The sequence below is a fragment of the Rhinolophus hipposideros genome, assembly GCF_964194185.1.
Source record: "Rhinolophus hipposideros genome assembly, chromosome: X".
In the NCBI taxonomy this organism is placed as follows: domain Eukaryota; kingdom Metazoa; phylum Chordata; class Mammalia; order Chiroptera; family Rhinolophidae; genus Rhinolophus; species Rhinolophus hipposideros.
This window is the reverse complement of record NC_138046.1, coordinates 127696476-127722468: the sequence shown is the minus strand read 5'-3', so window position 1 is coordinate 127722468 and position 25993 is coordinate 127696476. Positions and strand designations below refer to the sequence as shown.

General features: G+C 43.4%; 1 long non-coding RNA gene across 1 annotated transcript; it reads left to right on the top strand.

The window, feature by feature from the left end:
* The first annotated feature begins 2869 nt into the window (after positions 1-2869).
* On the top strand, positions 2870-25452 carry LOC308494392. Its single transcript, XR_013992925.1, has 4 exons — positions 2870-3045; positions 3209-3295; positions 23470-23547; positions 24592-25452. It is a non-coding gene; the product is annotated as an uncharacterized lncRNA (long non-coding RNA).
* Positions 25453-25993: the final 541 nt, after the last annotated feature.

Here is a 25993-nt window from a genome sequence, read left to right as displayed (position 1 = left end):
TAACCCTAACCCTAACCCTAACCCTAACCCTAACCCTAACCCTAACCCTAACCCTAACCCTAACCCTAACCCTAACCCTAACCCTAACCCTAACCCTAACCCTAACCCTAACCCTAACCCTAACCCCCTAACCCTAACCCTAACCCTAACCCTAACCCCCTAACCCTAACCCTAACCCTAACCCTAACCCTAACCCTAACCCTAACCCTAACCCCCTAACCCTAACCCTTGTCCCTAACCCTAACCCTAACCCTAACCCCTAACCCCAACCCCCAACCCCAATCCCCAACCCTAATCCCGACCCCGACCCCGACCCCGACCCCGACCCCGACCCGACCCGGACCCGACCCCGGACCCGACCCCGGACCCGGACCCGACCCCGACCCCGACCCCGACCCCGGACCCGACCCCGGACCCGGACCCGGACCCGACCCCGACCCCGACCCCGACCCCGACCCCGACCCCGACCCTAACCCCTAACCCTAACCCCTAACCTTAAACCTAAAACTTATACTTTGACCCTATCCCTAACCCTAATCACGCGAGATGCGGGATGAAGAGTGCTCCGTGAGAGCCAGTGACCATATTAAAGCGAGAGCCGGAAGCGAGAGCGAGAGACACCACGTCTGGAGGTAAAGTTGTTTTAAGAGAACTTTGCTTACCTCGGTATTTGCCATGGAGACACTGCTGCTCTGGGGACAGCGTCAACTGCTTTCTGTACCTGCTTCTTTTTTATTTCCCGGAGAAATACTGGACAAGGGAGGAAAAGGTAAGGAGGAGCTCCTGTGCACAGAATCTGAGGAGTCACTGAAAGGGGGGGGGGGTTGAGCACCAGCGGACAGAGCAGAGGCAGGGCTTGGTGTGGAATAGTGGTGTTTGTTGTGTGAAGCAACATAGAGTTTAGTGTCATTATTCTACGAGCAGCTGTATATTGTTTTTAGTGCCATTCATGTAGCTTTAAATTTAAGCTCCATTAGCTTAATTGATGTGTGTGGTTTATGTTAATTCCACAGTTTTGCTTATGATTATTTGTCTTTTTTCGACTGAAAGAAAAATGGACGCCAAAATATACCAAGAGTCCTTTCATTTGAAAAATACGGCTGCCAAAATCTCACAAGAGCACTTTCAACAAAAACTATGGCGGCCGAAATCTCGCGAGAAACATGGCGGCCGGTTTTTCCTAAAAGCCCTTTTGCATACAAAGATGGCTGCCGAAATCTCGCGAGAAACATGGTGGACGGTTTTTCCGAAAAGCCCCTCTGCATACAAATATGGCTGAAAAGCTCTTCCGCATACAAACATGGCCACCGGTATTTCGGAAAAGCATTTCCGCATACAAATATGGCTGCCGAAATCTCGCGAGAAACATGGCCAGCCGGTAGTCCGAAGAGCCCTTCCACATACAAATATTGCCGCCAGTATTTCCGAAAAGCCCGTCCACATACAAATATAGAAGCTGGTAGTCCTAAAAGCAGTTCCGCATACAATTTAGCCGCAGGTAGTCGTAAAAGCCCTTCTGCATACAAATATGGCCGACGGTATTTCCGAAAAGCACTTCCGCATACAAATATGGCCAACGGTATTTCTGTAAAGGACTTCCGCATACAAATATGGCTGAAAAGGCCTTCCGCTTACAAATATGGCCGCCGGTAGTTCTGAAAAGCCCTTCCGCATACAAATATAGCCGCAGGTAGTCCTACAAGCTCTTCCACATACAAATATAGACGCCAGTAGTCCTAAAATAGTTCCGCATATAATTTAGCCGCAGGTAGTCCTAAAAGCCCTTCAGCATACAAATATGGCTGCTGGTATTTCCGAAAAGCACTTCCGCATACAAATATGGCCGCCGTTATTTCCAAAAAGCACTTCCGCATACAAATATGGCTGAAAAGGCCTTTTGCATACAAATATGGCCGCCGGTAGTTTCGAAAAGCACTTCCGCATACAAATGTGGCCGACGGTATTTCCGAAAAGGACTTACGCATACAAATATGGCTGCCAAAATCTCGTGAGAAACATGGCTGCCGGTAGTTCCGAAAGCCCTTCCGCATACAAATGTAGTCGCAGGTAGTCCTAAAAGCCGTTCCACATATAATTTAGCCGCAGGTAGTTCTAAAAGCCCTTCAGCATACAAATATGGCCGACGGTATTTCCGAAAAGCACTTCCGCATACAAATATGGCCAACGGTATTTCTGTAAAGGACTTCCGCATACAAATATGGCTGAAAAGGCCTTCCGCTTATAAATATGGCCGCCGGTAGTCCTAAAAGCAGTTCTGCATATAATTTAGCCACAGGTAGTCCTAAAAGCCCTTCCGCATACAAATATGGCCGACGGTATTTCCGAAAAGGACTTCCGCATACAAATATGGCTGCTGAAATCTCGCGAGGAACATGGCCACCGGTAGTTCAGAAAAGCCCTTCCGCATACAAATATGGCTGCAGAATCTCGCGAAAAACATGGCTGCCGGTAGTTCCGAAAGCCCTTCCGCATACAAATGTAGTCGCAGGTAGTCATAAAAGCCGTTCCACATATAATTTAGCCGCAGGTAGTTCTAAAAGCCCTTCAGCATACAAATATGGCCACTGGTATTTCCGAAAAGCACTTCCGCATACAAATATGGCTGCAAAATCTCGCGAGAAACATGGCTGCCGGTAGTTCTGAAAAGCACTTCCGCATACAAATGTGGCTGCAAAAATCTCGCGAGAAACATGGCTGCCTGTAGTTCCAAACAACCCTTCCGCATACAAATATGGCTGCGAAATCTCGCGAGAAACATGGCCGTTGGTAGTTCCGAAAACCCCTTCCGCATACAAATATGGCTGCTGAAATCTCGTGAGAAATATGGCCGCCGTTATTTCCCAAGAGCACTTCTGTGTAAAAAATATGGCCACCAACACCTCGCGAGAGCAAGCTTTACCTCGAGAAACGTGGCCACCGAAATCTTCCCAGAGCACTTTCCCGAGGAAAACATGGCCACCAAAATTTCACAAGACCAGAGGTTCACGCGCGAAACATGGCCACTGGAGTCACAGGAGAACAAAGGTTTGCACAATAAACATGGTCGGGGGAATCTCATGAAAGCAGAGAGTCTCACCAGACCTGGGGCCGCTAGAGTATCAGAAAAGACGACTGCCGTGACAGACGCCATGATGCCTTTCGTGTCCTGCAGTGGTATATTTTGTGAGGGAACTGGTTTTTTCACTAGGACGCTCTCCGGCTAGGAGACAAGGTGGGATATCCTGTACCTGCTCTACCTCTCCATCTCCCCAGGAGGCATGAACGAGAGCCACAGGTAAGGAGACGTTTCCTATACGCGAACTCTGCTGTTTGCGGGAGGGGTGTTGGCCACTAGAGGGCGCAGCACAGTAAGGACATAGTGGTGAAAATGGTTGGTTTTTCTTTGTGGTGTAAAATAGTGTTCAATACTATTTTTCTGCATACAGCTGTCCCGTATTCCCAGTGCCGTTTCTGCTGCTTCAAATTTGGGCTGGATTATGCTCCACTGATCTATGTGTTTGGTTTTCGGCCAATACCACCCTGTTTTGGTTAATATAGGTGGTTTCTGGAAAAGTGATCTGGAAAACTGGAATTAGAAATCTTGCTGTCTTCCACAGCCCAGATCATCCACGTTACCCAAGGCACTAATACAGTCTCCCCACAGTGCCTCTTCTGCCCACGGGAGTTAGCTTCACCTCTTTTGGAGACTGGGTCTGCGTAGGGCTTGTGCTGTGTAATAAACTGGGGTGTCTTTTCCACTATTTTGGTGTGGTGTTGACATGGTTGTTTAGAATTATTACTTTCCAGTGATTTCAAAAGCATAGCCATTGTACTGTGTGTGAAAGGCATATCATATTGTGATTTCAATTTGCGTTTACGTGGCTAATAATGTTTAAAATCTGTTTGAGTGCGTTTTGCCCATTGGTGTTTTCTCTGGAGAAGGGTGTGTTCAAGTCTATTTTCGGCCACAAAAGAAATACAGTGATAAGTACCCTAACTACACAGATGAACTTCTGTGGTATGAGTGCCTGAAAATTAGTTTTGTTTTGTTTTACTGTCATGTAACTGTTTGGCATGAAGCTTTTGATTGCTGAGGCATCCGTTTTAAAACATCCATCTCAAATATACTTGGCCAGCTACATGGTACAGAGAGAGCCAGGCTGCCTCACCCATAAACTTCCCCTTTATAAAAACCCAGGTTGACCTAAATTTCTGCCTGCTTGTATGACCCGATAAAGAGTGAATCTCTGAAACCCAAGGTACTCGCAACATCTGCCCCTATAAAGGCAGAAACGCAGGTCTGCACATGCACTCCCTCTATACCCAGGACCTTACCGTGTGGCCCGGGACAACCATAGACCTTCCACGGGCTGTAAATTATAAACTTTGGGGGTTTTTTTACCCTCAAAGTTCCCTGATAGTTGTTGCTGAGGTCGTTCTTACAATCATAGTAATGACAAGGGCAGGTCCAGCCACATTGGTTCAGGTCAGGGAAATGTCTACAGCGGCTCACCACAAGCGGTACAGCCCGGATAAGGACCCCAGGCATCCACAGGCAATAGCATCATGACAGACAAGCTCAGATGAACACAAAGCAACCTTGACAAAATGCCAAATGACAGCCAGATACAAAAGGCCACCGATAGAATGATTCTCTTTATATGGATTTATACAGATGTCCAGATTAGGTACACTCCTAAAAACACAAAGTAGAATAATGGTAGCCAAGGGATAGGGGAAGGAATGGAGTTACTGTGAATGGCAACAGGGTTTCACTTTGGAGTGATAATGTTCTAGAACTTTACAGTGGTGATATTTGCACAACTGTGTGAATACTGAGTCCCCTCTATCCATGTGTTCTCACTTTCCATGTTCAATTTCAGTCCAAAAGTATTACATAGAAAATTCCACAAAATAAATGTAAGTTTCAAAATGCACAAGGTTCTGAGAAGCATGAAGAAATCTTGTGACATTACATACTTTTTCACCCAGGACATAAATCATACCTTTCTTCAGTGTACACATGCTATATGTACTCCCTGCATGTTGGTCACCTGGGTTTTCAGGTAGACTGCAGCTGAACTGCAGTGCTTTCGTTCAAGCGACCCTCGTTTTACTTCATTATGGCTCCAAAGTACAAGAAAAGTGATGCTGGCAATTCGGATACACCACAGAAAAGCCAAAAAGTTCTTCCTCTAAGTAAATATATATGTATGCTTCAGTATTATCTGAGGTTTCAGGCATCCATTGGGGGTCTTGAAATGTATCATCCATGATTAAAGAGGATTGATTATGCTGAAAATGACACAATGATACACTTTACAATGATGAATTTTATGGAATATAGATATACTTCAGTAAGTCTCCTAAAAAGAGAGCAATTTTTTAACCTCAAAGATTTTGAGTAATTTGAATTTTTCAACAATAATCTCATCGAGATTTAAAACATTTCCATTGCCCTGGAAGACAATCTTTTAAATGCCAGGCTTAATAGAAACCAGCTAGATTCTCATAGTGTCTTCTGCATTCAATCTACATCTTGTACTTGTGGAAATGTGTAAAGGAAAGAAATATGGACATACCCAAGTATGTAATTGGAAAAGGACAGGTAGTTTAATATACTTATCCGGTAACTGTGCATATTGCTCTTAGATAGTACAAGCTGAACAAGGGATGATTTAGTTGCAGTGTACAATCTGAGGTCATACAGATGTTGACCTGAAACAAAAAGTCAACTAGATATTCCTTCAACCAAAAAAAAGGTTTATTTGGGGGAAAAGAAAGAATTGCCACCCAGGACGTGCAGCCATGGAGAGCCGTGCTGCAAGTCCCCAGCAGAAAAGGGGAGATTTTTTTCTAGAAGGAATTTGGAGAGCTGTTATAACCAAGGGGCTCTTCCTGTAGGACTTTGCCATCCATGTAGCACTGATAGAGCGTCCCCTACAGGCCTTCCCAATTGGAGTCTTTGGCGAGGTCTTTATCTTTTTTACCTAAGCAAACCTTTTTTACTGTATTATATTTCAATCCATAGGTCTAACTTGCACTTTAAATCGTTGTTTTGTGTATGGTTTTGTAACATTATGCACTGGTTATTTGCAAAACTATGGGTTCAATGCCTATGTAGATCCCCCAAATGTTGACACGTTTCATTTTACAACATGAATATTCATATTCATCAATATCATCATTAGTCTTAAATATTTGGAAGCTGTGACATTCACAGAGGCAGATACAACTTTTCCAAAATTCTATTTTTCATTTGAAACAGTTTTGTATTGGCAAGAAATGCTGTTATTTATTTTGCATGAATTTTCTTTCATGCAAAGTTGAGCTTCCAAATCTAATGATCACACAAGTAGTCTTTCTGAAGACAACAATTTAAATACAAATTGTAGACTATTTGTTACATAGATATTATAAGGCTGGTAATCAAAAGAAGAGATTGAATAAAATTATTTTTAATTCTCCATTAATACATTCTGAAGTGAAATATATCACATTTCTTAAAACTGTGAATGTGGTCATGAAGAATAATAACATAGCTACTAGTTAACCAACTCTAGTACCATTTCCTTAATGCATAATGAGCGGCAATAGTTTTACCGACTGTTGCTTTTGCAAATCCAGTGCAATAATGCAAATAATTGGTGCAAATCCAGCAAATGTCTTAAATTTGGGATTATCAGTGATAACTAAAATTCTTTCAACTTTTCTGTGTGGGTGAAATTTTTCATAACACGTTGGGGAAGAAATATAGTAGACAGCGGGATAGATGTGGACTATGATCTATTGTTTGCCAACTCCTGGTGAATTACACTAGGCCCATACATCACTGTCTCGTTCTGACAGCATTACTGTGAGCCTTGACAAGTAGTAGGTCAAACACTTTTTGCTGTTCTTCAAAGTGGTCTCGGTTATTTTCATTCCTCTGGTCTTCCATGCACATTTTAGACTCTGATTACCCACTTCCACACAGACCACCCTTTATGTATATTGTGGTTTATCTGTTAGGATGTATCTCCATGTGCCAGCACGGTATCTTCATTATCCGATAACTACCCTCTCCCCTTCCTCTTTGCTAAAAGATGACTATGTCCTTACTTATTGGTTGGTGATAAATTTATGACACCTCCCCATTTGTGATTCACTGGATGAAGGTTGATTTCTTCATCGATTCATTCAACACTTGAGAAATATTTCTTGAATGCCAGGTATGAGCCTGCCACGATTATTAGGCACAGAAGATACATCGGTAACTAATGTTCCTTGTGATAAATTCATTGAGGCGGGAGAACACATAATAAATGATATAGATATTGATTTTTTTAAAGGTGACAAGTGGTATGGAAAAAATAGAAATAGCCAAGTAAAGGGGATTGGCAGTGCCAGTGGTGTAGCTGCAATGTTAAATAAAGCAGTGCCTTAGTTGTTAAAAAAAGCAGGCCTGCTGTAACAACCACCACAGAGTGGGCTTAAAAAACAAACGTATTGTCTCACAGTTATAGAGGCTGTATGCCCATAATAGGGTGTTGGTAGCACTGCTTCCTTCTGAGGGCTGTGAGCGAAGGATGTGTGATAGGCCTGTCTCCTTCACTCGTAGACCTGTCTTCTATCTGTGTCTTTACATCATCTTTACTCTATGTGTGTCTGTGTCCACATTTCCCCCTTTTTTAAACATAAGGACAACAGAGGTATTGGATTGGTGAACTAATGACTTCACTTAAACTTCATTACCTCTGTAAAGACCCTTTCTCCAAAAAAGGCCGCATTCAGGTCCTGGGGGATATAACTTCAAAGCATGAGTTTAGGGAGGACACAAGTCAATGAGTAACAGACAGTCAGGGTAGAATTCATTTGTTTATAAGGTGATACACCCTAACTCGAATGTTTTTCCATAGGGCTGTGTGACTAAGGGAACTTTGCCACTGAAAATATCTAAAATGTAATTGCTGATGGACGTAGCCAAAAGCGTTTGGTCTTTCAAACTGTGTGAAGCCCAAAATCTGTGGAGTCTCTATTCCCTTGCCATCCATCTCTTAAATTCATCTCATTCTTACAGTAACTTGCCAACTGCAACCAACAGCTGTTTTTATACACCATTACTTTGTTTTTACCTGATTCCTGTACAGCTGCTGAGACACTACCAACATAGTTAGTTTGGAACTCAGCTAAGGACAAAGTGAACTAAATCGATTTTTTTCCCTTCCTCCCGTGTAACAGGAAAGCCAATGCCATGGGTTTCATCAGTGGATGCTTAATGAAGGGATGAATGCTAAGAAGATACTTTGACAAACCCCCCCCCATGTGCCTATACCTGTGGACATTGTGATGCTGGGGTTTTTTAATTCCTCGGGACTTTTCCATTCCTCTTAGTAAACCACCAAGATGTTCAGCCAGATGTGGAGGCAGCAAGGAGTCTCAGAAAATAGTGCAACCTCTGGATTATGAAGGCAAAGTGATGTGAGTGTGACCCTGGCCACTCTATTCTTATTGTGCAACCTAGGCCAGGTCACTTTGAGCTCATGAAGTGGAAGTTAATACATATGAGCAGATCTCCCGTGAAATTTAAACGAGATGGTGCGTGTAACTCACATGCCACATGACGTTTGAAACATAATCACTTTCTTCCCTTCAAATTCTAATTCAACTTAGTAGCCGTTGCATTTTAAGTTATTACATCATCAACACAATGACAGAGGGTTACAGGACAGTATTCGAGGGAGCTCTGAGTGATTTTTGTATTCTGAGACAATAATGATGGTAGGGCATACTTTTTCAGTTAGAATAGCTGATTTTATAAGACTCTGTGCCATGTGCCAGGCATTATAGTATTGAGACCAGCCACACACTAGCTAGTTATTTTTTAATTGAAGCTTCACCATTACTAGCTATGTGAATTTGGGCAAATTACTTAAAAATTCCAAACTCTAGTTCCCTTAACTAGAGGAAGGAGAATATGTTCCTCGTATGTTTATAGATAGAAATAACCTAACGCATTAAAGGGGCTCAGCAGATGGGGTACCTCATAGTCAGATGTCTGTATTTTTTAAAATCAGCAATGATGAGTACAACTTGTTATTAGCATTCACTTGGAGCTTAATATGTTTCCCCAAAATTCCTGTTTTTCTGAGTATTTCTTAAAATCAGGTTTACTGAGGGTACAATTTACAGAGAGCAAACTGCATCCATTTAAAGGGTTTAGCAAAGGAATATTCATGGAACCACCACCATCAACAGACAGATCGCTTCCAGTGGTTCCATTGTGGTCCTGTTTGCAGTCCGTTGCTCTCCCACCCCCAGCCACAGACAACCAGACACTTACCTGTTGTCATTATACATTATCTGTGTTAGAATGGTATATACGGAGTCACAGCATGTGTACTCTTTTGTGTCTGACTTCTTCTACTTAGAATGCTTTGACATTTAACCATGCAGTTGAGTGATCATTATTTTATGTGTTATTGCTAAGTAGAATTCCATTATATGGCTATACTCCAATTTGTTTATCCATTCACATGTGAATTATTTTACATGACATCTGTTCTTTAGATGGACATAGGTTTTCAATTCAAGAAATGGACTTGATGAATGATATGATAAGTGTAGGTTTAGCATTTATAGACATGCCAAACTGTTTTCCATAGAGGGTGCACTATTTTATAATACCACCAGCAATCGATAAGGTTTCTATTCACTCCAGTACTCATCAATTATTACATTTTTTATCTTAGTTGTGCTACTAGCTGTGACATACTATCTCCTTGGGTTTTCATTTGCATTTACATAGAGATTAACGAATGCTGAGCCTCTTTATATGGGTTTAATGGACAGTCAGTCCTACATATTCTTTTAAGTGAAGCATCTGGTAACATATTTTGGGTGTGTTTTTTTATCGGTTTGTCTTACTACACCTAACTTATGAGTCATAAAAGCCACATTTTATACTTCTCACTGTGCAGACCATCCTCATTTTGTTACATTTAGCTAAGTGTCTCACGTTTTTGTATCACCCAGAAAGCCCAGCTCAGGGTGGAAGTAAGGTTCGGTGGATTAGGAAAAGGCCTGACCTGAAGCCCAGAATGACTGCTGCTATTACTGTAACCAAAGCAACTGGGAAACCAGGGGCTCACAAGGCAGTGGATCAGCCTAGGAATGATAACAGCGTAAGGGGAGGTATTTCCAAAATTCCAATATTTCCGAAAGCCTCACATATGACTTGTGCCAAGTAAGGCCAACTCTGAGACATACTGACCTCTCAAAGTTGGGTCTCACTGCTTCTCCTGTAACTGCAGCACAGCAGCTTTCAGCAGGAGGCTGCCTTAGGTCTGGGTCAGAGTTGCTTCCAGAAAACCATCTTGGGTACCAGCGGGCCCAGAGGGGATGGTGGTGAGTCTGCAAAAGCAGTGGCTGAATGAACTCAACCAAGGTTTGGCACACACACAAGCCACCACCAAACACTGATGACTACAGAACAGCAGCAGGGTTGTGCCAGATGGGTCTTGAGACCTTAGTCTCTGTGAATTGAATCTCATACTCAGGGAGAGAAGTACTAGAATCCAGGCCTTCTGAAAACCACAATAGCCAGTAGTCTCGTGGGAACTCGTGGGAACTCATATATGTTATATATGAGAGAGAACAAGCTCCTGGGTTGACCCTATTATTTCCCATGAAAGGATACTACTGGGGGTGGGGGGCTGGTTGGGCCCAAAGTCCAACCCCTCCTCTGATCACCAGCCTACTCTCTTGTCAGTCACGGGGGGGGGGGGGGGGGGGGGATCTTTTTAGTTGCTTAGCCCAGAGTGGCTCCTTTTCTAATTTTCACTTCTTCATGTGAGACTGCAGGAGTTGTGAGAGAGGGAACTCCAGCATTAGGCCTCTGGAATAGGTGTCATTCGTTGTTCTGATGTTAACACTTAGAACTCACATGAGTGAACATATTAAAAATAATGGTGAAACTTCCTTAAATAAAGTTGTACTGGAGACTTATTGCTGTTAGACAAGACTAATATTTATACTCATATTTTTCCATCTATTGAGCAGATAGTTTACTGGATAGTGGAATTGGAATAGAAAGATACTGAGAAAATTGTGTGCATATATTGTTCTCATTGCTCGACTGGTAATTTAAACTTTGAGTCTAATCTCCTTCCTGGCATCATCTCAGAAAAACATGGTCAGAGCAGGAAAAAATGCTTACAGACCCAGTTACACAGAAACGCTACAGCTAGGAGTATACCCTGAGGAACTAATATTAAATGTGTGGACAGTATTAGAATATTCATTGTGAGAAGTAGTTTAAGTCGACCTAGATTTAACAGGAGGAAGTCTGTGCACACGACATATACATGAGATGGCATATACGCAACCACTTACAATCACGTTTACACAGAATATTTATGCAGTGGGAAATAATCTTGATGTATGTGGAATTTCTTAAAAATGTAGTAGCGGTCTTGGATAAATTTCAAGGAACACAACACCTACCAAGACTAAATCACAAACTAATAGAAAATCTGAATAGACCTGTAACAAATAAGGAGATTGAATCCATTATCAAAAATCAAATAGAGTAGTATATATAGAAAGGGCTTTGGGAAATGGGGAGAGGCCTACAAACATAAGCTTTTATAGCAGACCACTTAGCAGAATTGTGTATATAGGTTTACCTAAATTACTTAGTGTTTGAATAACTAAACAAGTCTTTTCAACATATGATTGGTAGAGAAGGGAATAGTCAAGATGCTGAGGAGTCACCCTCCCAATGTCACAGGGGCTCCTGGGCCAGTTCATGCTCTTCTAAGTTTGCTGCACTTCAGTATGTGAGCAACTTGTGGAAATATGAAGTAAATTTTTAAATGACCTGAATAGAACCTTCTCCGCATTAGACACACAGATGGTCAACAGGCACACTAAAATGTTAAACATCATTAGTCAAGATGGAAATGCAAATTAAAACCACAATGTGAAGCCCCTTCACATGTACCAGAAGGGCTATAATCGACAAAAATAAAACAAATGGCACCAACAATGTGGAGAAATTAGAACCCTTAAATATTCCTTCTGAAATGTAAAATGGTGGCCTGAGTGTACTACAGTTGGGAATTTCAACCCCATAAAAAATTTCTGTGTGGATCAACAAATGCACTTCTAGAAATAGACGCCCCAAAATTGAAAACAGATGTTCAAACACTGACACATGAATCCACAGCAGCACTGTTCACAACACCAAAGGCCTAGACAATCCAAATGTCCATCTTAATCAACAGTGAAAACTAAGTAAATAATTGTGCAGCTACACCTGGATTCTTTAGATGGATATAATTATGAACATATTCATAATTTCTAGACACATACATCCCCATAGCAGACACAGAAATTTTAATGTACCAGAAGACATATTTACTAATACACCAGAATATTTATTTCCTCTAAATAAATGCCAAAAAGTTGATAAATCTATCTTCAGTAATCAGTGTTTCATTATTTTCTGTTTGGAAATAGTGTAGACATTAAATACATATCCATCATTAATTTAGATAACAAAACTGTTAAGTTTCAAATTACCAAAAACACATAGAAAACCTTTTCAATGCTTACGTGCAATATAATTATCACTAAAAAGTTTACATAAATATCTTTTATTTTCATTGTTTCTATCTTATGTATTAGTTAAAATTTGAGATGTCAAAATCAATTATTACCGAAGCTATTTTCTTGACACATTTTGTAACATGGATAACAAACTTATTTTTAGAAACCCAGTTAAAATATATATTTTATGTTAATGACTTTCAAAGATATGACTCTGTGATAAACCCAAACTAAGACCAGCTTCAATATCTAATACTTCACCATATCATCTGATCCTGAAACGCATTTGGGTTAGTTTGTATTTTATTTCTTAATTTATATAAGCATTTAATTTGTTCAAACCAATCAAATATTACAAACTAGTAACACAAACTGTATCCACAGATACAAAACATCTTACCACACACAAACACAAACTGGTTTCACACAGAGATCACAAATTAACAGAATTAGTAATAACTATAGAGAACACACAAAATGGTTTACCAAGAAAACAGCTGGTTGTCACAAGAGCACAAAACACAATTTAAATTCAGAAGTTTTTCCTATTCCAGGATCCATCGTCTGTCCGTGGATAGTGAGGACTAAATAGTGAGACACCAACCAGCCTCTACAGCTCAGGCCAGGAAGCCAGAGGCCCCTCCACACAGAGTGCAGAGGAAGCAGCCCTCCCACAGCCAAAGGGTCACCCCCAAAGACAGAGAAAGCACAGACTTTCGTCACCCAGGCAGTAGGGATGGTGGGATGAACAGGGAGAGTGTCTCTAGTCTCCCACAAAATGTGAGGCACCTCCAGCCCCAAACCCACTATCTATGGCTCTGAGCAGGTGCTCCTGGACCGGGATCTGAGCAGCACTAATGGGTAAGGAAGGCTGGGGGGGACAGATGCCCCTTACGGGCAGAGGCCCCTCAGAACACAGTCCCCTGGGAGCTGGCACAGCCAGGCAGAGGTGCACTGGGAACCCCAGCTTATCCCACTGGCCACCAGGCACAATGGAGTAAGTGCACCTGGCCGATGGTGGGGACCGGAGAGGATTAGCTTCCCTGGTCACAAAGCCAAGCTCCCGGGACACAAAGGAGAAGGAAAGGAAAACCTCAAGCGGTTTTACAGAGGGACCCACAGCAAAGTTTGTCTCCACAGACTTCGGTCTGGAGAGAGCCGCTTAACAACCCAGCCTGTGGGGCCGGCTCCACAACAGGCTTACGGGAGCCTGTGCCTGTGTTCTGTCCCCGTGGTAGTTCCTTCTTAGGACAAACGACACGCAAGACACAGACACAGGAGAAAACCAACATCTCTGGGAGGAAGGAATACACAAAACTCTAAAGTCTCTAGGTGCAAGAAGTTAGCTGCACAAATATTTTTTTTCTGCCGATCTAAATTCAGAAAAGAGACAAAGGCCTGGAACGCCTTCTAACTTCTACCCAAAGCCACAGACAGAGACCAGGAATTGTAATACATGCGCACCTAGAATTCACAGAACCATGAAATCTCCAAAGACAGCGAGGAGAAATCAGGTAAATATGACATTTTCGACAAGGGTGGGAGTGGACTCTTAGATTTTAGATGTAAAAATGGGAGATTTACAGGTAATTCAGGAAAAGCTGAACACCCGTGGCAGGTACATTTTTGTGAGGCTCCTGCATGGAGTCTTCCTGTCTTCTGCTAAGGGGATTGTGCTCAGGGTTTTATTTGTGCTTCACAGTCTTTGAGGAGGCTGGGAAACGGGAGCCAGGCTGCAGGAGGGAGGCTTGTATTGTTAAAAGTGCCCCTTTTGCAATTTCTTTCCCTTTGCTCAGCTCTATGGCCTCAGGCAGTTGTGGGCTGTGTTTACATTTCTGATCTGCTCGGCAGAGGACCTGGGGGAGATGCTGAGACTCTAATTTCTATCAGACTGAAAAAGAAGCTTCCGTTTTGGTCAAGTTTCTGATTAGTTATTACATGTTCCTTAAAACTTGTTCCAACACACCAATTCTCATAATATTAGATCGAAATACAGTTTTTAAAAATTTGCACATCTCTTGATTTTCCCTTCTGCCTTTTTTAAACCTAATGTTGACATTAGCATTTTTAAAACCCAACAAGCTGAAGAACTAATTCAAAAGTTAAATTTCCTTGAATTCGTTTGTATTAAACATGTGGTCTTCTTTCTAGGTTCCAATAAAACAGCTGTTTGCCATGAAAGTTCTCCAACACATTTTCAAAATTTGAAGTTTTTCCAATTCAAAAGAGCCATGGTCTGACCACTGATGATAGGATTTTAACAGCGCCTCCAACCAAAAAGCCCTTTTACTAGCTTAACCAAGGAAGCCGAGGGATTTCTGTCCCTTTGGTATTTTATTTCTTTTTTTTAAAATTAGAGTTTATTGGGGTGACAATTGTTAGTAAAGTTACGTAGATTTCAGGTGTACAATTCTGTATTACATCGTCTATAAATCCCATTGTGTGTTCACCAGCCAGAGTCAGTTCTCCTTCCATCACCATATATTTGATCCCCCTTACCCTCATCTACCACCCCCCTCTCCCCTTGGTATTTTCTTTTGATTACAAATGGCACAAGACACAGACACAGGAAAAAGTGAACACTTCTGAGAGGAAAGAATCAAAGAAAACCTGTGAGTCGCTGCTCCCGAGAAGCTAGCTTCACAAACATTTTTTCCTGCCAGTCTACATGTAGAATAGAGGAAAAAGACATGCAGCACTTCTAGATTGTCCCCAACCCCACAGAAATAGATGAGGAAAGATGACAGGGTGAACAAAAACACCACTTACCTCTGCCTGCACGTCCTTGAGCTCCCAGCTGCAGCGGTTTCCAGGAGCCAGCAGTGCCCTGGCCAGTAATTCTCCTCGCAGGCTCCCCAATACTGTGGGGGCTTCAAAAAAATTCTTTTCCTTTCATCTTGTGTGTTAGAGGAGATCAGGTCCTTGTATCATCACAGGAAGGCATTCTAGGATGTAGGAACAGTGCATCATGAACGAAGGCAAGCAGGCCAAGGATTTACTAAAAGAAAGAAAATATATTACCAAAATGCAGGAGTGCACAAGACCACCAGGAGAGCGACTGCTCTAGAACAAAGAAAAGTTAGGATTATATCTGAATGAGGGCGGGAAATATTCAAGGTGCCGTCACAGGTAATCTCTGGGCGTTTCCAGGGCGTTCCCACGGCCTGCCTTTGTTGAAGCCTCCTTCCCACCAGGAGGAGGGATTCCCTTGTAGGGACTGTCAAAGGGGTGGAGAATTTCCCTGCTTGAAATGCTAATAGTGTTGTGGCCAATTACAGTTAGCTGTAGCTGTACCTTTTCTTAGGAATTCTTCCCTGCCTGGAATTCTGATGGTGTTATAATCCATCACAATTAGCTGTAGCTGCACTTTTTCTTAGGAATGATTGCATATCTGTTTTCTTTGTTTCCTCTCACGTCTTCCTTCCTTTCCTCCCCCTTCTCCCCGTGGCCCTCTGCTCTCTGCCTATGGTAGTAAGTTTTTCTAACTGAGCTAATCATAAAATTAATACAATCAGATTAAGGTAAAATAGAATTTTAACATGTGCGCATGGAGAATTCACATACGTGTAAAAATTCCAAAGGCAGTGAGGTGAGATTGGGTGCTTTGCAGGTAATTTAGGAAGAGTGGCACACTCTCAGGAGGTAAATTGTTGTTAGGCTACCCAGAAACTAATGGGTCATGGGGGAAGGGTGGTCAGCAGGCTCCACTGGGCGTCTCCCCGCCTTATGCTAAGGAGTTTATGCCAAGGTTCCCTCCCTAAACCAGGTCTTTCCATCTGAATCTCTTAGACAGGAAAGGGGGAGGGTCAAAGGCTGTTTCAGAGTCTTTTGTTCCCTAACGACGAGCTTCAAGTCAATGTGCACAAAGACAAAACTTCTCGTCCTCTTCATTCCCACCTTTGTAACTTGAATAAATTTCACATCCAGAAGTTAAATTGATAGATTGTTCCATATTTCATGATGCCGGATGTAGAACAATCCCAAATTTCACCTTTTATTAACTACCTGATGACTTGCTTAGGTGGAGGGAAGGAACAAACTGTCTTCTACCCTCAAGGTTCTTTTGGCTGTTCTAATAATCAGATAGATGTGAGACAGATTAGCCAAGAGAAAACAAGCAGATTTATTACACACACATGGGAACCCTGCACACAGGAGAGAGTCAGAGACCCCACATACAGGATTGGTAGGGAGATAGAAAGGGAACGTATGCAGCTAAGACATGCCAAGCTAGGGATGAAGTAAGGTCCCTTGGGGGCTTGAAAGGGTCACTGCAGGGTGATGACAAGAGCAGATGTTTCATGAATATCTTGAACCTGGTCAGACAGACAGATGTTGACAGAGACTAAAGAAGGTCAGACAGGGGCAGAAATAGACAAAGAATGTGGGGTGTGGGGGCTGAGCTGCTGCCAGCCCACGGTTGCTGACTGTGTGCATGGGTTTGGGATCTCTTGGGGTGTCCTTGGCTGACTCTGCACTGTGTTCCCAGGTCTTCCATATATGCCTTTAGGCCCCCACGAGACTGGAGTTCCCACACCAGGCCAGCACTCTGGACCTGAGAGTGGCCCCAGCCTTGGAAAAGACCCCTCATGCCAGAGAAAAGCTGAGGGACTAGACTCCAACCCACCGGACAGGTCCAGATACCACAGCTGTGCAGGGGGGGAGCCTGTTCCAGGAAAGCTGCCCCAGGAGCCGGGTGTTCAGCTCCTCCTGCAAATGCTGCACCTGGAGTGGAGTCCCTGTTACGGAGCGAGTCCCCAAGAAATGACCACGGAGCCGAATTGGACAAATTAACAAGGCCTTTATTACAGATTCGAATCTGGGCTCAAGCCTCCACTGACATAGCAGTGAGCGAGAGCCCTGAGCACTGTTTCCCATCCCTATTTATTCTTTTCTGTTACTTGTCCTTTTTTTGATTTATGTGTCTTGGAGAAAAAAGGGGTGCTGGTTATTATTATTTTTTAAGGGGATGTTCTCAGGGGTAGGTTTCCTTAAGGGGATGTTCCCAGGGGTAGGTTTTCCTTAAGGGAATGTTCCCAGGGGTAAGGGGATGTTCTGCTTATCTTTGCTGCAGCAACAGGATCTGCTTATCTTTGCTGCAGCAACAGGATATCTAGTTTTGGGGTAAGCTTAACTGGGTACATGGTTTTAACGGAAGATATGTTCGGGTGGCCGAAAATTTCCCACGGCACTTTTGCTCTGACCTGCTTATCTTCCATTGTTAAGTAGATTGCCTAAACTGAATTGAGGCACGGTTTTTTTTTTTTTTCTTTTCTTGACCTCCTTGTCACAGTCCCCAAGGCCCTTTAAGCCCCAGCCCCCGGGCCACAGCCTGAGATCCCACCACAGCCTGCCTCCCCTGCCAGGAATGCTAATAGTGTTGTAACCCACTACAGTCAGCTGCAGCTGCACCATTTCTTAGGAATAATCTCATCTCCTCTCTTTCCCTTGTTTTGCCTCACATCTTCATTCCTTTCCTCCCCTCTCTCTCCAAGGCATTGTTCTCTCTGTTTATGGTAACAACTTCTTCTAGCTGAGCTAATCATCAAATGAACAAAATAAGATTAATGACATACATGAAATTTTAATATATGTGCATGAGGAATTCACATACTCGTGAAAATTCCAAAGGCAGTGAGGTAAGTAAGATTGGGTGCTTTGCAGGTAATTTAGGAAGAGTAGCACACTCATGGAAGGTAAATTGTTGCAACCCATAAAATAATGGGATACGGGGGGAGAGTGGTCAGCAGTATCCACTGGGCATCTTCCCGCCTCATGCTAAGGAGTTTATGCCAAATTTCCCTTCCTAAACCAGGTCTTTCCATCTGAATCTCTTTGGCAAGAAATGGGGGTGGGGTGGGCAAAAGGTTCTTTCTGAGTCTTGTTTCTTAACAACCAGCTTTAAATCAATAGTCCCAAAGGCAAGTTTTAGTCCTCTTCTTTCCCACTCATGAAACTGTATGAAAGTTTCACATCCAGAAGTGAAATTGGTAAATTGTTCTATATTTCATTGGTGTAATCACTCAGTCCTAATGATGGAGGAATATTTTCCTGTGAGTCCCCAAATGATGTAGATGATGTGGGATCTGCCGGCAGTTTCTCGGTGTGGGCCGGGATCGTGTCTCGTGAGACCCAAGAATGGAAACACGGACCCAGGAGAGTTTTAAAAAGAGGATAGTTTATTGAAAGCAAAGAGTCAGAGCTCCCGCGCGGGAGGGGGTCCCGAATGGGGGTGGCCCTGTGACTGAGACAAAAGCCCTTACTTTTGTTATCTTCCCTTTCCTGTTTGGGGAAGGGGAGCTGTTTGAAGAAGGGAACTGGCGCCTTCTAATGCCTTCTAATGAAATTTGTCTACCAGGTTTGTTCTGCTGGCCCATCCTAAAGGAATTAGGAAAGTAATCCACTCTTATGTAGCAGATCTGTTCCGTTTGTCAGGCCAAAGGAATTTTATGATTAATCTCAAAGCCTTGTTATATTATGTCCTGAAGCGAAGGAGTGATTTCAAAACCTGGAGTTTTAGGATATGGCTGTCTTTTGTTTATTCCACCAGGGACCTCCCTGTCTACCTAGGGATGCTAGCTAACCTGTATCACTAATAGTAAGTTAGTTTATAAATTAATTGTTGAATCTTATTTTAGGATGCAGTGATGTAGATATTCTCTCAAATCTCACCTTTTGTTAACTATCTGATTACTTGCTTATGTGAAGGAGGAAGAAACTTTCCTCTACCATCAAGTTCCTTTTGGCTGCTCTGATAATCAAATAGACATGAGACAGATTAGCCAGAGAAAATAAGCAGATTTAATACATCCGTAGGGGAACCTCACACACAGGAGAGAGTCAGAGACCCCAGGTACAGGAGAGGTGTGGAGATAGAAATGGTAAATAAGGCATCCTGAGTTAAGGATGAGCTAAGGTCCCTTAGGGGCTTCAAGTATCACTGCAGGGGGGTGTGACAGAGCAGATGTTTTATGAGTATCTTGAACCTAGTCAAAGACAGATGTTGACAGAAACCGAAGAAGGTCAGACAGGGACAGAAATAGAAGGACAGTGTGGGTTGTGGGGTGCTGAGCTGCTGCCAGCCCAGTTTCCAACTGAGTGCATGGCCTATGGATTTGGGATCTCTCGGGGTGTCCTTGGCTGACTCTGCACTGTTTTCCCAGGTCTTTCATATGACTTTAGGCCCCCTGCTTCCCCAACTGCCCCAGGGGGCTGCGGTCTGGACCCTGCAAGCCTCTCTGCAGTCTCTCTGAAACAGGGCCCAGATGGGACCCCCACAAAAGAGGCCTCACCTCTCCCTGCCCTAGAGCTTAACAAATAATCAACCCTCTCCAGGTGACATGGGCTTTGGAATGTCCCGTTCCTGAGCTTAGGAGATCCCCCTGTCCCAGTTACATGCTTTAGATACCCTGAAACTTATGCTTGCTTACTAGTCATAGTGCCCCTGTGCTTGCCGGTTACAATCTTTAAGGTCTAGCATTCTTTCCACGTCACTGCTCCTGGGTTGGTGAACACATTGGAGAGCCACATCGCCAAAGGGAAGCATGCATGTAGACCCCCGGAACCATCACATAGCTTCTGGAGGAATGCCCAGATTTCCCCATAAGTATCCCAGGCTGGTCTGAGAATGTTAAGGCAGTTTTTGGAGGTGTTAATCCACTGCCTTCTCAGACCACCGGTGTGCTCTGATAATAAACGCTTATTCTATGACCCAACTCCTGTGTCAGTCTACTGACTGAGCTGCGCGGGCAGCAGGAGCCCCGGACTTGTTTGCTACCGGTTTCAGTATCTGGCGACCCAGACGGGACAGCCTCAGGGCTCCTCCGGTAAGTGTTGCCTTGCGGAGGGTCTTGGGGGCTGTGGCGGGCCAGCCGCCACGAGTCGAACGGTCCCTGAAAGGGGGAGTGGAAATGAAAAAAAGAGACACACACAAGAAATAATGCGGCCGGTCTTCAGTGATCTCTGAAGCGCCCGGTTTAATTATCATCACCAATATATACTCTATGGGTACGTGCAGTTTAACAAACACAGGTATGCATTACCTCACAGAAGGTAAATTTCTAACTTCAAAGAAACTAGAGTCACTACAAAACTCCCCAAAGTAATTAACATATGAAAGAGACTACCATTTGTCCTGATAGCCACCAGTTATCTGTGTCCCGGAAACCGGCCACTCCCACCTCATTCCTCAGCAACTTGCAAGCTCCCCAGAGGCATAGGTAACAATGCCTCGGGACCTGAAACAAGTTAATCATGAACTAAGCCAGGCCGCAAGTTTCCAGAGAAACAAGAAATCATGGCTCCCCACAGGGAGCTGCCTGGGACTGGGCAGATCCTTGGCGCAGGACCAACCTCTGCTGAGATATTTTGCTCGTGGAGGTGGGGTTTGTGCCAGGGCCTGCCTGTCATGGACACCTTTTCTGCACAGTTGGGATAGAATAAGCATTGGTTCTGGTTCCTGCCTCTAATTTCTGGTTTGGAAATCGGGGTGGCTCTGATATGCTCAGCCAGAGGACTTTGCACTCAACATCTGGGGCTCCTCTTTGAGGGCCATGTGGGGGTGAGACTGACCCATTGGAGTCAATCGGTGAGGTTGCGACATCCAACAAAGCATAATACCCCCACCAGTAAGGGCTCTGGGAGCAGGCTTCCTCTGGGCTGGGAAGCATGCCTGTGGTCTGCACTGTGAAAGCCATCGCGCTTGGGTTCAGTCTTTGGGCATTGGGTGGCCTTAGGGCCACACTTGGTTCTTGGTATTCGCTCACTGGCCGATTGTCTGATGGTCAACGGACCTTGTATATGGAGTAAGACGACGTCACGTCCCATTTGGTGCCTGGCCAGGTTTTGGTTTTGTTATTTGGATCCGAAGTTAGGTTTTCTGGTTTTTGTCTGATTAAGGAAACACTTGGATCTCTGTGTGTGTGTGTGTGTGTGTGTGTGTGTGTGTCTGTGTGTGTATCAAGTGCAGCTGTATTTGTTGAAGCTCAAACATGGGATTAGGACACTGGCAGGAGTACAGCTATAAGCCATTGACGAAAAAGAAATTAATGTTCTATGACAATGCTGTTTGGCCAGTGTATGCATTAGATTCTGGAGAGTGCTGGTTGCCCAATAATTCATTAAATTACTATTTTGCAACTGTAATTGTTCTGTTAGCGGTCTGAGAAATAGGGTGAAATTCCTTATGCCTTTATGATGGACTCTGAAAAGAATGGAACTAAACTGATAGTTCAGAAGAAAGGGGACTCCACCCATCTCCTAATCCACTAATAAACAGGAATGCTGAGGCTGAGGGAAATGAAGGAAAAAAAGACACTTTTAAAACCAAGCGGCTAATTCTCAAGCCAGACCTCCCACCCCTTGTTCCAGCCTCTGAAATGTTAGGAGTAACTAAAATCTTAGGACCTCTCTGCAATTGTTAATAGTTCTGTTCATATGTATATAATCTGTGATATGTGTGTTTGTATGTTTTATATATAATGTTTTTGCCTCCAGATGTATTGCCAGTTTATAATTGATTGTCTTTTAAAAAAAGATTAAGCACTTATAAATTTAAATAATAAAAACTAACCCATGTACTTTTCATGATCAGGTGATCTAAGAAAATATTGGATACTACGGCTAGTTTAACTTTTAATTAGATACTTTATTTAAGGTTATTAACATTAAATGTGGTATCTTTCGCCTGGGTTAACAAAACTAAACTCGTGTTATCTCAGTCAAGTTTTACCTGTTAACATATTAAGAACTAATAATATGTTAACAGATAAAACTTTTCAGTAATAATATAGTGTGGATGTTTGGACGAGGTTTTTCAGCATCTGTTGGTGACTTAAGATTTCAGTTCTGGGCGACCGGTTGGTTCAGTGGTTGGAGTGCAGCGCTCATAACACCAAGGTCACTGGTTTGATTCCCCCGTGAGCCAGTGCGCTGCGTCCTCCACAACTGGACTGAAAATAACTTGACTCGTAGCTGGTGGGTCCAGGAAAAAAAACACTGTTCCCCAGTATTCACCAATAAAAAACTAAAAAAAAAAAAAAAAAAACTAAAAAAAAAAAAAAAAAAACCACTTAAAAACAACATTTCAATTTTACTAAGTTGTGTTAAATGATAAAAACTATTCAATATCTAGGTATTTCAAAATAACAAAATGCTGAAATATTAATTATTGGATGAGTCTGAGTTCACCTACTTTTTGGTTTCTTGTCACAGGAAATCTGAAAACTAACTTACGATGTCAATAAATGTGGTTTTTAATTTTCTTTAAAATATAATTCTTAAAAATTGGTAGATATATTGCTAACAAAAACTTATACTTCTAAAGGTTGCAAAATGTGTTTATGGATTTGCTAATGGAAATATTGGATACTTGCTTTTAGTTGTCAGTAAAAATTAAGGCTCCGAAAGTTATATAGACTTTCATTACTATATAAGGAAATGATGTATGTTTTCAAGAAACACATAGGGTATAAAAATACATTTTTTAAGGAAAAGAAAGGAGTTTGCCCTAAGGATGATTATTTCTGAATGAGAGGAGACAAACCAAGAGGGACTGGGAAAGTTATAGGTTTGTGAAGGAAAATCTTGAAGCAATTTTGTATATGGTTAAACTAAATGTGACTTAAATAAATTTAAGTATCAAAAGTAAGCTGGCACAAAATTAGGTAAATTTTCTCTCTGCTAAATAAAACAAAGTTTGTTAGACTACTGGTCTGCTAATGATATTATAGAAAAGTTTTCTGTCTGAAAAGCAAAGATTACATGTCATGAAAATAATTTTCTATATATTATATTGTCTTAATTAGATGTTCAGTTACTCAGGAAAAATAAGTCTAAGAACTGAGTTTTGCTAATAGTTATGTAAACTTGTGTATTTAGGACTGCTGCAGTTCACATGTTCTCCTCGATGGCAGACATAGACCAATGTAAGGAAGCTGGTTTTCCTAACTTGGCAAGGTAATACAATGGTTCTGGTCCACTGTTACATTCCTGATAGAGGCTCAGATCCTAAAAGAAGGACAGGGGCTTTGTTTATATGTCTTTAACAACCGAGACAGGGAAAAGGAGGAAAGAAAGGAAGAGTGAGACAGTAGATGAGGACAGAGGCAGGCAGATTTCTGGCTGCAGTTAATAGACAGGCCAAGGCCAGGGCCACCTCAGGGCCACCCCGGCAGCCACAGAAAGGAAAAGGAGCCAGCTGTGGACGTGGAAGCCCAGGCCACTGGTGTAAGGCGTGTTCGAATCCCGCAAAGCAGCCATGCCCACTGTGCAAACTGAAGGGCACTGGAGGAGGGACTGTCCCATTCTGAAGGGAGCAGGGACCAACTCCTTCCCTGCAAATGGCTGTAATTGACTGAAGTGCCCAGTGACTCCTCAGAAGAAAGAGCTCATGCTCATCACAGAGGAGGAACTGCGGGTGACCCTTGCTGTGGCAGGTAAGCCTGTTAATTCCCCGATTGATATGGGAGCCATTTCTTCTGTCTTGACTGCTCCCTCTAGACCTATTTCTTCCTCTAAAATCTGCTTGGTTATAAAGATAAAGAGAGCCCCTAGACTTGGGCTCATTTTACTCAGCCTGTTCCTTACCAATGGTCTATAACTGAGAGAAAATATAAAATGAACAAATCAGACTTAAAAAGGGCTCTGGAAAAGTTTTGTGAGCAGACCTCTAGGCCCTGGCTATAATTGCTGCCCATTGCTTTAGATGGTGACCTCAATTCTGTTATGTCCTGTGTTAACTTGGGAGCGGTTCAGCACGCACTTAGGAAATATGGGGGACCAGTACCTCCCCCAGGCCAACCCCTCTACGTATTGTAGCCCCAGAAAGCCAGGAGGCCAAATACTACTGAGAGCCTGGAGGGGGAGGAGTCTCTAACAGATCTGTTAGCTCCGAAATGAAAGGGACCCTTTGCAGTTTTCCCGAGCCCCCCAACTGTTGTTGACCTTCAGAGAGTCGGTGGCTGAGTCCACCTCCCTGGAATCAAACCTGTTTCATTTAAGTCTACACAGGACACCCCCAGAAGGAAGACTGTCACTCCTGTCCTGTGAGCCAACTGAAGACCTTAAGTTCCTCTTCAGTCAAGTTTGTGTCATCTGGAACACAGCAGTCTTCATCTCCAGAGGGCCATCCACCGTGGTTCCAACTCGTCCCTCCCGAGGATGACAAGCCAGGCCAGTAGCTGATTAACCAGAGGACAGTTCATCCATAGTCCCCTCCCCGCTGGAACTGAAAAGCAAGGAACTCTGTTAGCCAGAGGCAGGGACTTCGCCCTCTCAGCAGGAAGTAGCAAGAGCCCTTGTCACCCGTATCCCTGGATTTAAAAATTGTCGTTATAATACAGTTGTTTCCTCTCTAATCTAACCTTACTGATTTCATAGAAATAAAATCAACATAAGACGGAGGGAATTTAAACAGGGCCAGGTTGGGACCCCACAAAATATGCCTCGCCTCTCCCTGCCCTAGAGTTTAACAATTGATCAACCCCTCCACCCCACCCCTGTGGTTTGGGCTTGGAATGTCCAGTCCTAGTTCCTGAGCTTAGGATGTCCCGTCCCAGTTCCCTGCTTTAGATAATTACCCTGAAACTTGTGTCCCTGTATTTACTGATTACAGTCTTTATGGCCCAGCATTCCTTCCAGGTTTCTGTCATCACTGCTCCTGGTTGGTGACCACATTGGAGAACAACAACGCCAGAAGGAAGGCTCCATACAGACCACCAGGTGGCCTCTGGAGGAACGCAGAGGTTTCCCCTTAAATATCCCAGGCTGGTCTGAGAATGTTAGGGCAGTTTTGGGAGGTGTTAACCGGCTGCCTTCTCAGAGCACGGGTGCTCTGATAATAAACGCTTAGTCTATGACCCAGCTCTTGTGTAGGTCTACTGGCTGAGCGGCGCGGGCAGCATGAGCCTGGGACTTGTCTGGCCTCCTTGTGGCCTTTCCATACCCAGGCTTTCAGCCCTCAGACCTGGGTTCCTTTGGAGTGGTCCTCCTGGGCTGCCTCTTTTATGTGCAAAATAAACCTTTGCTTTGCACCCCACTGCTCCCAGATGTAATGACTTACAGAGGCTATCTAGGCACACTGTTAATTCAAAAACGGCCCTGGGGAGGTTTGAGAGCCAGGAGGGGATGGTGGCATAAGGCTGCATAGGTAAGAGTCAGGTAGGAAGGCAGTTAATTCACGTGTGCCAAGCTCAGTACTGGGTTTCATGTCCAGGACTCCACATTCCAGCGGGCAGCTTCCAGGGCACCGATGACTGCACCTGGGGCACAGCCCTGGGTCTGACACCTTGGCTCAGAAGCCTTTGGGAAAAGGAGCTTATCCTGACCTCCGCTGAGGTGTTATTCCCAAGATGGCAGCAGAGAATAAGTTTTCCTGGTGACCTGCACATGGTGTTAATTCCAA